This window comes from Erythrolamprus reginae, chromosome 3 (assembly GCF_031021105.1).
Source record: "Erythrolamprus reginae isolate rEryReg1 chromosome 3, rEryReg1.hap1, whole genome shotgun sequence".
NCBI lineage: Eukaryota > Metazoa > Chordata > Lepidosauria > Squamata > Dipsadidae > Erythrolamprus > Erythrolamprus reginae.
In genome coordinates this window covers 207316555-207329778 of record NC_091952.1, presented here as the reverse complement: position 1 = coordinate 207329778, position 13224 = coordinate 207316555, and the positions used below count along the sequence as shown (strand labels likewise).

The following is a 13224-nucleotide window of genomic DNA, read 5'->3' as shown; positions in this document are numbered from 1 at the left end:
GCGTGTAATTAGTATCACTTCTTTCGTATTAAAACATGCTTAGAGAATGAGCGATAATATAATTTAATCTGTCTTTTAAAATACATGAAGGACAAGATATTGTAATACAGTTCTTTAAAACAGGTTATCTAGATTCTATTAAAACTCTGACTGCATTTATCTGTTAGTCTGTTTGTACATTCAACTTAGCCCAAAAGATGCATTACACCACAACAATTTTTGAATCAAAGTACCTAAATCTGCACATTAAAGAATTCATAAAAATGAATTCTATTACTATTACTTCTGTGGAATTGAAATTTCCATAATGTTCAGACCAGTTTTATTTGTAAACTTGTGACCATTTCAGCATCCCTGGGGTTATATGATCATTATTTCCGATGCTCCCTGCCAGCTTCTCATAAACAGTAACAATGGGGATGCCAGTAGAGAGAAGGGAGTCACTCCTGCTTCCAGGGCTTTTTTGCCTGCCTGTGGTCTTTCACTTTATCTGTTTAAGCATATATTGACTTATTATTGAAGTTTATTTGTCAGTACAATTATTTCTTCTATTTAGGATATAATCTAATTAGGTGATTGGGGAAAAAGAATCCTCAATCTGAGTATTGTATTGGCAGTTCTGTGTTAGGAAAAAATTCAGAAGATAAGGATTTAGGGGTAGTGATTTCTGACAGTCTCAAAATGGGTGAATAGTGCAGTCAGGCAGTAGGGAAAGCAAGTAGAATACTTGGCTGCATAGCTAGAGGTATAACAAGCAGGAAGAGGGAGATGGTGATCTTGCTGTATAGAGTGCTGTGAGACCACATTTGGAATACTGTGTTCAGTTCTGGAGACCTCACCTACAAAAGATATTGATAAAATTGAACGGGTCCAAAGACGGGCTACAAAAATGGTGGAAGGTCTTAAGCATAAAACTTATCAGGAAAGACTTAATGAACTCAATCTGTATAGTCTGGAGGCCAGAAGGGAATGGGGGGGGGGCATGATCGAAACATTTAAATACGTTAAAGGGTTAATAAAGTTCAGGAGGGAAGTGTTTTTAATAGGAAAGTGAACACAAGAACAAGTGGGCACAAGCTGGGGGAAAGATCAGAAGCAACGTGAGAAAATATTATTTTACTGAAAGAGTAGTAGATGCTTGGAACAAACTTCCAGCAGACGTGGTTGGTAAATTCACAATAACTGAATTTAAACATGCCTGGGATAAACATATATCTATCCTAAGATAAAATACAGGAAATAGTATAAGGGCAGACTAGATGGACCATGAGGTCTTTTTCTGCCGTCAACCTTCTATGTTTCTAGGTGAGTAAACAAATAATAATCAAGACATTCCCATATACCTCCCCAATGGATACATGAAAAGACTTTCAGTAGCTTGTTGGAATTTTGGAAATGAAAGACTTGAGGTGTTTTGCCTACTTACTTACTTTTTCCAGAAGATATTGGACAGTCATTTGTCTGAAATAACAAATAGGATTTCCTGCTTCAGCAGGGGTGTTGGACTAGAAGACCTTCAATGCCCCCCCCCCCCCAATTCTTGCTTCAAACAGTTTAACAAAGAGGTGGGAACAGGGTTCTCAAAAATGGGAAAGTAGAACACCCTTTTCTTCATCCATCCACTCATTCGGTGACCTGAGATTATATTTATGATGATGACAGTGGTTCTCCAATGCAGTTTTCAAGTAATCAATTCTTCTGACAAATCATCAGTGAATATCCTGAATCTGGACAGTTGCTAGAGAGTTACTGAGTCTTTTATTACTCCATACATAGCCTTATAAATATTTGTTAAAATGATTGAAAGCAAAATGCAGTCCAAAACACAACCCTTGCCATTGAAATTATTAAATCAATAAATCCTTGTACATACCTTTCATAAGTCTATTAGATTGGGGGCTTAACAGCACAATCTTCTTGGCATTTGAAAGAGAATAATTCCTCCTATCATTTGAAAACTGAATGTATCCCTGTAATGTGTGAGAGATAATTTTCCAGAAAAGTGAGAGAACATTTTCTTCATTTAATGATGTAGCTCCTATTTTCTTAGAACTGGCCAATGTTAATTGCAGTATCTCCCCCTCCTGTTCATATCTTGAAATAATGTTCTGTTTTTAAAAAATTATTATTATCTGAACCAATATAAGCAGTACTACTTTTTAAACCACTTAGAAATAATGCTTAAATTTGCTAGCACTTAATGTATTGGATAGGCCATTGAATTTCAAACTGGCTGTCTAATACTAGTTGCTGGATTGCCAGAGTAATTTAGGCATGGCTTTGCTGCTCCTAAGCTGTCTGTGCTTTTTCAGTGAAATAAGCATGTATCTTATTCTGACTTGCATTTTGGAATTCTAAGTAATTGATGATGCCAACAAGTAATTTATGGGGCAATAACTACCTCCTGTTAAATCTTGCAAATCATTTGTCCAGCAGTGTGTTTAATGTCAGATTTACTCAGCAGCTAATATGATAAATGAATGTCTAGTTCTTGGAGAGGATTCACAGCGCTTGTAGCATTTTGAATGATTTAGTTAAAACAAGAACTGTTTCACTTCCAAACATATGTGATGTCTCTGTAACTGCAGTGAATCCATAAAACATAAGCAGTAACTACTTGCAATATAAATGACTAGGTTACCTCAATGATGGCAAGCGAAATAAAAATCCTTCGGCAATGAAAAGGATGTGACAGAGAAGATTTCTTACTTGAACTTCAGGTATATGTTGCTATTTTAGATGAAGTTGGACTTCTGCACCCAGAAGAGAAAGAGAACATAGAATTATGGCTCTTTAATCTTAAAGCAATGAAAGTCAGCCTGTGAATGTTTGGTATTTGTTCCCAGTAGTAACATGTGGATTGGGACCGCCTTCTGCCGCACAAATCCCAGCGACCGGTTAGGTCCCAAAGAGTTGGCCTTCTCAGGGTCCCATCGACTAAGCAATGCCGTCTGGCGGGACCAAGGGGAAGAGCCTTCTCTGTGGCGGCCCCAGACCTCTGGAACCAACTCCCCCCGGAGATTAGAATTGCCCCCACCCTCCTTGCCTTTCGCAAGCTCCTAAAAACCGGCCAGGCTTGGGGAATTTGATATTCTCCGTAGCTATTATGATTTATGTATGGTTTGCTTGGTAAGGGTTTTAATCTGTTTTTTTTAATATTGGATTTGTACATTGTGTATTGTGTTGTGAGCCGCCCCGAGTCTTCGTAGAGGGGCGGCAATCAAATCAAATCAAATCAATCAATCTGCCTCCATAATATTATCTCCAAATTAATCAAGTATTAATTATAAATCTAGATATCAGGGAAATTATGCCTATGGATCCTCATCCATTGTGCTATGTGGTGCTTATTTATGTTTGATTTATATATGGAATTACACAACATACTTCACTTTCCTCCTCCAGGATCATTTTCATTTGTTGTTGGTTGGGGCAAGCAGTCCTACAGCTGGCCCTGCTTTACGGGTTCCCTTGAGGGACTATGCTTTCTCCACTCCTGTTTTGAATCTGTTGTGGGAGATCATCCATCTCCGTAGAGTCAGATATCACCAGTATGCTGATGATACTTAGCCATATATCTCTGCCCATGGCGAGTTAAAGCAATGCTGTGGCCATCTTTGTGCATGGAGGCTGTTAAGGTCTGGTTGTGGTGCAACAGGTTAAAACTGAACTCCAAGCAAGACAGAGTAGATCTAGATTAGGTGCTCTTTGGCTCATGGTGAATTACCATCTTTAATCACAGATTGGGGCGCCTTGCCTCAGACTTACCCAATGCTTATCTGAAGATTACGGATTCGCAATTCTTGCTCCTGGAAATTCTGCTCAGGAGACTGCGTAACTATGAGCTTTGTGCCATTTATGCCCATTCCTGGACTACCATGTCATATTCACAGATGGGAAGTGTGAGACTACCCTTTGGTGGTCATCTTGCATCTGGACTATTATAATGTGCTGTACTTGGGGCTGTCCTTGGAGAGTAGGAATAGCAATAGCATTTAGGTTTATATACCCCTTCATATTGCTTTTACAGCCCTCTCTTAAGTGGTTTACGGAATCAGCATATTGCCCACAACAATCTGGGTCTTCATTTTACCCGCCTCGGAAGGAAGGAAGACTGAGTCAACCTTGAGCCAGTGATGAGATTTGAACTGCTCAACTAGCCTGTTAGCTGAAGTAGCCTGCAATGCTGCACTCTAACCACTGTGCCACCCCAGCTCTTAACAGTTATCTTAACAATTGGTTAAGAATACAGCAGCACAAACAGTTTTGCACAATTTAGACTTGTGTCACCTCTGATGGATGATTGTCAATGGAATATCATTCCTCCCCCACTCAATGGGGTATGATTGGCCCCCACCTTGTTGCTTTTCTGAAAGATCCTGAAGGTATGGATTTTTTAATGAATCAGGTCAAAAAGGTAGGCTAAGCTAACCTGTTATGTTTTTATTCTGTGTATGTGTTAGAGCTATATTTGAAAGTGGGTTTTTTTTGAAAAAGCAATATCCAGAATGATATACTAAAATTTATACCACTGTGCTGTTTTCTGGGCTCTTAAAATACAAATCAGAGTGCTCAGTCCAAAGAGATCAGTTTTTAACATCAATTTTTATGAAGTACTTGAAGTAGTCCATACATTTACTGCTAAATCAAAACATGTCTTCTGCAGCAATTCCACTATAATGACGATTTTCATTATATTACACTTTGCCATTGAGAAGCTCTTTCCAAGTAGTTTCTCTTACTGGCATCGGCAGAATGAAATCTTTAATAATTCATAAATATAACAGCATTGTATGCTCTCTGCTTCTAGATACAGAGAAGGGAGTAATGTCAGTAATAATAGAAATGCACAAGGTTGTAGTATATGTAAAGAGCCATGAACTCTATATTTGCTGTATAAAGTTGTATTGAAAATAAGAATGGTTTGTGAGGTAAGTTGGAATCCTAGAGATGTGAAATCTCTGGATTCCCCCCCCCCCCCCCACTATTTTAGTTCTGAGAAAGAAGTGGAATTTGAAGAGGAAAATTGAAATGTATTCAGTTCTTAATGTTTAGCCTATTTTTTTACTGTACGAAAGAGTGTAACTTGATTTGCTTAGTGTTCTGTCTGGGTGCCCCCAGACTGCAACACCAACTGGAAAAAGCAGCCAGACACGCTGGTAAAAGCAAAAGCACTTTATAGTTTGAAAAATAAACACAGAGAAAAACCTGTTCTTCCCAACAGGCAGGCTATGAGGCTTCACAGTAAAGTCCTGATGGCCAGACAATACAGCAGACTTCTTGCTGGCACACACACCACTGTAGAGAATAAGCCCCCACGCCTTTTCCCCCAAGGTTTCAGCCTTCAAGGCCACAAGCCAGAATCAGAGACGCCAAAGATCACAGCCAGGTCCCAGGACTCCCAAAGATAATACTCCACAATACAGGAAGGGTGGGTCTGCCTTTTCAGCCTTTCTGGGGAGAACCACACCCAAACCCAGCTGTTACCTATTTAGGACTGGAAGTACCTGGCTAATTGTCCCCTTCGTTGTGCTGCTCTTCTCTGCCTGTGATCGATGATGGCTTGAGCATTTTCATCTAAGGACTCCAGGCTGCTTGCTGGGGAGAGCTCCACCCCGGGGGATTCTGGCTGTTCTCCCTCTCCCTCGGCCTGATATTCCTCCTCCCCTTCTGCCTGGGCCTCCTCCTCCTCCTCCTGTTCCTCATCCTCCCCCTCTGAGCAGGGAGCCGGCAGAGGTTCAGCCGTTCCCTGAGGAGCCTCAGACGGAATCACAACACCATCCCCCCTCGGAAGGCCCCTCCCCATTTGCCAGCAGAGAGGACGCAGTTTCTGGGGAAACCGGGCGTGAAAATCCCTAATAAGGTCGGGAGCATCCAACAACGCTGCTTCCACCCAAGAGCAATCATCAGGGTCCCCCTCCACCCATTGAACCTTGTATTGGAAGGAATCATCCACCCACCGGGTATCCATAAGAGCATGTACCATAGCCTCAGGGAGGTGGTCACGAACACACGGGGCAGGAAACACGGGAACGTTGGGACGGAGTGGACAATCGGGAGGGACAGGGACTAACAGCGAACGGTGAAACACAGGGTGAACCCGCAAGTTGGCCGGCAGGGTGAGCCGGTAGGCCACCGGATTGATCACCCTTTCAACGAGAAAAGGGCCCAGGAACCGGGGATCTAATTTGTGTCTGGGTAATTCGGAGGCTATGTATTTTGTGGACAGCCACACCTGATCCCCCACCACCAAGGGGGGCACATCCCGTCTGGAGCGGTCAGCCACTCTCTTGTAGTCCCCCTTGGCCTTATTCAGGTACCTTTTCACCATCTCGTGGACCGCCTGCAGCTCCGAGAGGAAGTCCTCGGCAGCAGGCACCGGGGAATCGAGGAGGGTCAAGGGAAAGAAGCGAGGATGGAAGCCATAATTGGCGAAAAAGGGCGTGAGTCGGGTCGAGGAGTGGCGGGAGTTGTTAAACGCAAACTCCGCTACAGGGAGGAACCTGGACCAATCAGTCTGGCGATCCGCCACTACACACCTCAGGTATTGCTCCAGTATCCCTATGACCTTTTCTGTGCCTCCATCGGTCTGGGGGTGCTGCGTCGATGCGAGGCACACAGACACGTTCAGGGCCGACATCAATTCCCACCAGAACCGGGCTGTGAATTGTGTTCCCCTGTCAGAGACCACCCGATCCGGAAGCCCATGTAATCTAAACACGTGGCTGATAAACATTTGGGCCGTGAGTTGGGCAGTGGGCACCCTAGAGCAAGGTACAAAATGGACCATCTTGGTGAGCATATCCATCACCACCATGGCTACCGTGAAGCGAGCAGAGGAAGGCAAATGAGTTACAAAGTCAATGGACACGGCACCCCAGGGTCTCTCAGGCGTGGGCAAAGGTTGCAATAATCCTGGCGGGGCTCCAGTCACCCCCTTGGCCGTACAACACCGGACACAGGTGGCCACATAGGAACGCACATCATCTTGGATGCGTGGCCACCAGAATGTCCGAGAGACCAGCTCCAATGTTTTGAACAGGCCAAAATGCCCCGCCACTGGACAGTCATGACACTGGGTCATAATCAACCCTCTCACTGGGCCAGCGGGAACATACAGCTGCCCCTGGTACCGAAGCAGACCATCTTGAAATGTCCAGGGGGAATTGGGTGTTAACTCCCGCACCCTCTGCGCTACAAACCCATCCTCCCGCTGCGCCTCCCGTAAACGGCGACGCAAGTCTACTGGGTCCTGAGTCGCAGCCAAAGCTGCAGGGGGTAGAACTGTCTGCAGAGGAGCCGGCTCCTTCGGGTGCGTGTACTCCGGCTTGCACGACAAGGCGTCTGCTCGAGGGTTCTGGGCGCTGGGAGTGTACCTGATGCGGAAATTGAACCGCGCAAAAAAGAAGGACCAGCGGATCTGTCTCTGGTTCAATTTCCGAGCCGTCTGCAGATACTCGAGGTTCCGGTGGTCCGTCCGTACCTCGATTTGGTGACGGGCCCCCTCCAGGTAATGCTGCCAATGCTCAAAGGCGGCCTTCACCGCTAAGAGTTCCTTCTCCCAAATAGTATAATTCCTTTCCGAGGGAGACAATTTGCGGGAGAAGTAGGCACATGGAAACAGCATGTCACCGGGACGATGGGCTTGGAGCAGCACTGCACCAACCGCTACATCTGAGGCATCTGTTTCCAACACAAACGGCCGAGCGGGATCAGGATGGCGCAGAAGCGGTTCCGCCATGAACGCCGCTTTCAGGGCATCAAAAGCCCACTGTTAGCCTCCCCCCAACCAAACGGGACTTGTTTTTGTAACAACTGAGTCAAGGGCATGGTTAACGTGGCATACCCCGGAACAAAAGCCCGATAGTAGTTCGCAAACCCCAAAAGACGTTGTACGTCTTTCACCCGTCGTGGAGGTTGCCAAGACTGAAGTGCGGCCACTTTGCCCGGGTCCATGGAAATGCCACCTGGAGACAAAATGTGCCCAAGGAATTCTACGGTAGTCTGGAAGAATTGGCACTTCTCCAGCTTGGCATACAAATGCTGTTCCCGCAACCGGAGCAGGACCCGGCGCAAATGGTCCAAATGCAAGGCATGGTTCGGGGAATACACTAAAATGTCATCAAGGTAAATCACCACAAAATGGTCCAACATGTCCCGGAACACGTCATTCATCAGATGTTGAAACACGGCTGGGGCGTTGGTGAGGCCAAATGGCATCATGGTGTATTCAAAGTGGCCGTAACGCGTGCCAAACGCTGTCTTCCACTCATCCCCGGCCCGCATCCGGACCAACTTGTACACACTGCGCCGTCCGCAACCGGTCCATGAGTTCAGGGATCAAGGGCAAGGGGTACCTATTCCGCACCGTGATGGCGTTAAGGTGCCGATGGTCACAGCAGAGGCGAAGATCGCCCGTTTTCTTTTTCACGAACAAAACAGGGGCAGACAAAGGGGACTTGGATGGCCGAATAAATCCCTTGGCCAAATTCTTCTCAACAAACTCCTTGAGAGCCACAAGCTCCGGCTCTGACATGGAGTACAAATGACCAGCCGGGAGCTTGGCGTCAGGGAGCAGGTCTATGGCACAGTCGTATGTCCGATGCGGTGGTAGCCGATCCGCCTCCTTCTCGTTAAACACATCGGCAAACTCCTCGAGGCAACGGGGTAACTGGATCGCGGGAACTACTGGGCCGTGGGCTGCGCACACATGTCGGTGGTGGTCCACACACTGCAAACTGGAGAATGTGACCAGGTTCTGGGACCACACCACATGCGGGTCATGCGCGCGCAGCCACGACAACCCCAGCACGAGGGGAAAATGAAGCCCCTTGGTAACATAAAACTGCAGGGCCTCCTCATGAGTTCCGATGCACATCCGCACCGGCAGGGTCTGGAAACGGATGGGACCAGCCAGCAATACCCGCCCATCGATGGTCTCCACAGTTAACGGCGGGATGACAGGACAAAGGGGCAAGGAATGGCGTTGGGCAAAGGTTTCATCCAAGAAATTCGTCGTCGCCCCCGAATCCACGAGGGCCAACGCTGGATAAGTCCGAGTCCATTGCACAATATGCAGAGTCACCGCAAGCGTCAGGTGTCGAAACGGTCCGGAGTCGGTAGCCGTGGAGTCAGGAGAAAGTGGGATCCCCGCCCGACCTAGTGTTGCCACCAAGCCGGGCCTCCCTCATTTCCCGACCGTTCCGGTGACGGAGGACATCCAGATGAAGGCCCCGCCATCAGAGAGTTCATGACAGGGACGGGGACACAAGGGGTTGTCTCCTGGAACTGCACGGGGGACGCCATGGGAAGCACGGGAGAGCTGGAGGGTACGGGAACGACAGCAGCCACCGTGCTCCACCTCTTGGGGGGACAAACGACAGCAAAATGTCCCGGGGCCCCGCAATAAAAACACAACCCTGCCACCCGCCAACGCCCTCGTTCCTCCGGGGTCTGTCGGGGTCGTGCGTAACTCACGTCCATTGGCTCCCCGGCGGCAACACGATCCATCAGGCGTGGAGGCAGCGCTGGTGAAAAACGTTGGGGCGCAGGGACCGGAGCCGGGGTGCCTACGGTCGACAACCCCCGCCACGGAACAGGTGTCGTCGGGACGCCTGACGCACGGGGGTTGGACTGTCCTGCTCGACGGACTTCCCTGGCCAACAGCCTGGCCCCTATGGCCAAGCAATGCCGCTCCAAAGCGTCCAAAGTGCTGGGCAGCACCTCATGCACTAGTTCATCTAACATAGTGTCCAATAGTCCATCCTGAAAGGCCTCGATCAGGGCAGCCTCATTCCACTGGACTTGCCCGGCCAGAGACCAAAAGTCAGCCATGTAGTCCGCCAGGGGACGCGAACCCTGGCGCAGTTGCTTCAGTGCCCGCGTGGCCGTCTGCTCCTGCACCGGGTCCGCAAATTGGTGCCGCAGCAGGTCACAGAAAGTAGCATAGTTCTGAAGTAGCGGGTCATCCCGAGCCAGGTAAGGAGCCACCCACGACGCTGCAGGGCCAGCCAACAGGCTACACAGAAACGCCACCTTGTGGTCATCCCCTGGGAAGTGCATCATCTGGGCGTTGATAAAGAGCTGCACCTGGCTCTGGAACGCAGAAAACAGCTGCCGGTCCCCCCAGAACTTTTCCGGCATCGCCACAAAACATTTCCTTCTGGGCAAAGGTGCTGGAGGAGGTACCACAGGGGCCGGCTGGGGTGGGGCCGGCTGGGACAAAACCTCCACCTGGTGTTGTAACATCAGGACCGTCTGGGTCAACTGGGCAATGTCCCCTCGCAACTCTGCAAAGACAGCCTGCATGTCAGCTGCAGAAACGTCCATGGTGGCAGGCAAAAACAGGAAGCCAAAAAGCAAAAAATGCCCAACAAGGAACCAGCAGCAGAGAGCAAGGAAAAAAAAACAACCAAACCACCCCTCCAAAATGAGAACCAGGTGTCTGGTGGTTGGTGGAGTATTATACTGTTCTGTCTGGGTGCCCCCAGACTGCAACACCAACTGGAAAAAGCAGCCAGACACGCTGGTAAAAGCAAAAGCACTTTATAGTTTGAAAAATAAACACAGAGAAAAACCTGTTCTTCCCAACAGGCAGGCTATGAGGCTTCACAGTAAAGTCCTGATGGCCAAACAATACAGCAGACTTCTTGCTGGCACACACACCACTGTAGAGAATAAGCCCCCACGCCTTTTTCCCCAAGGTTTCAGCCTTCAAGGCCACAAGCCAGAATCAGAGACGCCAAAGATCACAGCCAGGTCCCAGGACTCCCAAAGATAATACTCCACAATACAGGAAGGGTGGGTCTGCCTTTTCAGCCTTTCTGGGGAGAACCACACCCAAACCCAGCTGTTACCTATTTAGGACTGGAAGTTCCTGGCTAATTGTCCCCTTCGTTGTGCTGCTCTTCTCTGCCTGTGATCGATGATGGCTTGAGCATTTTCATCTAAGGACTCCAGGCTGCTTGCTGGGGAGAGCTCCACCCCGGGGGATTCTGGCTGTTCTCCCTCTCCCTCGGCCTGATATTCCTCCTCCCCTTCTGCCTGGGCCTCCTCCTCCTCCTCCTGTTCCTCATCCTCCCCCTCTGAGCAGGGAGCCGGCAGAGGTTCAGCCGTTCCCTGAGGAGCCTCAGACGGAATCACAACACTTAGTAGGTTGTATATAAAATTGAAAAGCAGAGTTTATTCTAAAATTTTTATATTTTGTTAAAACTATTGTGAAACAATTTCATATTTACATAAACAGATTTTCAAATCAAATGAAATCTTTGTTTCCATAGACCAACTAAAAAATAGATGTACAAGTTTGCTGAGCTTTTATGGAAGTAGAATCTTTTCATTTTTGCCTAAGAAAATGGACAAAGGGTTAATTTTGAATACAGATGAAATAATCAAGTTATAGTGAACATTAGGCATACTACCATTGTGCAATGCATTAACCTTGATTGCCCCATGAAATGTGTCTGCACTAAAACACTGGTTGCCATATGAAATGTTACCTAATTATTTTCAGAAACTGAAATACTTATCTATCAGTAAGATTTATGTATTTATTTATTGAATATATATAAATGTCAATACATGAACAGTAAGGCATCTGCAGTGAAGGGCTACATGCATCCTTCCAACAATATACCTGGTGTACTAGAAACTATTATAGCCTTGGCAGAATGCTAGTAAAACAGATTGAGCACATACATTTTTATGGCAATTTGAAAATATACTTTCAGACTGCCCTAAAAACATTTCCATTAGTCAAGAATAGCATGATGCCATTTATCTGATGCTGGTTGAGATCCTATAACTGCCTTGCCATTTGGCCAACTCAGCATATATTTAAGATATTCATGTAATTTCAGTCACATTTTTCTTGACCCCCTGGTGCATAATAAAATCCACTTGACACTTCTTAAAACTTAGAAATGTGGTTTATTTTTAATATTTAAAATTATTTTATACTATAACCAATTTGTTACATTAGAGATTCCTCATATTTGAATTAATAATATACATAGAGGTTGACCTTTACATTTAACTATCTTAATTTATACTGTTATCTTCAAAGTGTTGAATGTTTCTTCTACTTTATTGCTTCAATATGATTCACAATGTGACAAGATTGCGCTGGACTCTGCTAGTACTCAGAGCCACGGAGGCGAGTACACATCACCGTTCCACCTTAGCAGCCCACCTCTGTTCTCACTGTTCTAGAGAAGTCAGAGCAGTGTGAAGAGTGATGGCTATAGCATCCTCTATTTGATCTGTATGCAAACTAGTGTTTATGAAATGTATGTGGAAGACCAGAAGTGGTGTCAACAGAACAATTTCTCAAAGTACTTCATGATGATAGGAGTGAGTGACTGGTCTGTAATCATTGAGGTTATTCTTCCACATATTTATTCTTAATATCATATTTATATTTTTAAAAATGAAGTATATTATTTTACCGTTTAATCACTTTTATGGGTTCGTCAAAAAGAAAATGTTACAAAAATTCCACAATCCCCTCCCCAATATTTGCATTCTAGGAAAAAACCAGAATTTCCTCTGAAATGGCCTTGGAGAAAATAAAATAAAAGATAGGCTTTTTCTGGGATTTTCTGGATTTATTTTATTTTAGGTTTTTTTGGCTTTCACTTTGGTCCTTTCAGTGGTTCCCAGAGAATAAACAGTTGTTGTCTTCCATCCTTTTCCCACTTCATTCCCAGTATAATTTTTGAAACTAGAATATACAGCTTGTAAAGTACTCCTATGATTCAAGACTACTGGGCAACAGAGTAATCAACTGATTTGTCAATATTGATGATTTAGCAGTATAGAGTATGCTGGCAGGGCTGTAAAATTGAATCTAGTTTGGTAAGAATGTAAAAGCTAAGTGACATAATATATGCATAAGCTGTCTTCAGTTTACCTGTGCACTTGGCACACTTCAGTTTTTATCAAAGAAAGAAAGTTGGTTTCAGAAAATCAGAGACCAGTCTGTCTGTTATCAGTAATGAACAAATTTAGAATAGACTATAAAGCAGCTGACTTAATTGCAGTTAGAAAATTATTAGCCAGTTGCTAGAGTTCATTATGGATTTAGTGAGGGTATATTATGCCAGGCCAGCTATCTCTTATTGCATGGAATCACTGGTTCGGGAGAGAATCCATGTATATTGATTTACATTCAATGAATTCAAATAAGTCCTTTTTGACAAGATGGTAAAATGTGGTTTGAAAATT

The 13224-nt window shown here is 45.7% G+C and overlaps 1 protein-coding gene across 2 annotated transcripts in view; it reads left to right on the top strand.

The window, feature by feature from the left end:
- Positions 1-13224, top strand: part of NOL4 (nucleolar protein 4) — a 140338-nt gene that overhangs the window by 124332 nt on the left and 2782 nt on the right. The window lies entirely within an intron of this gene.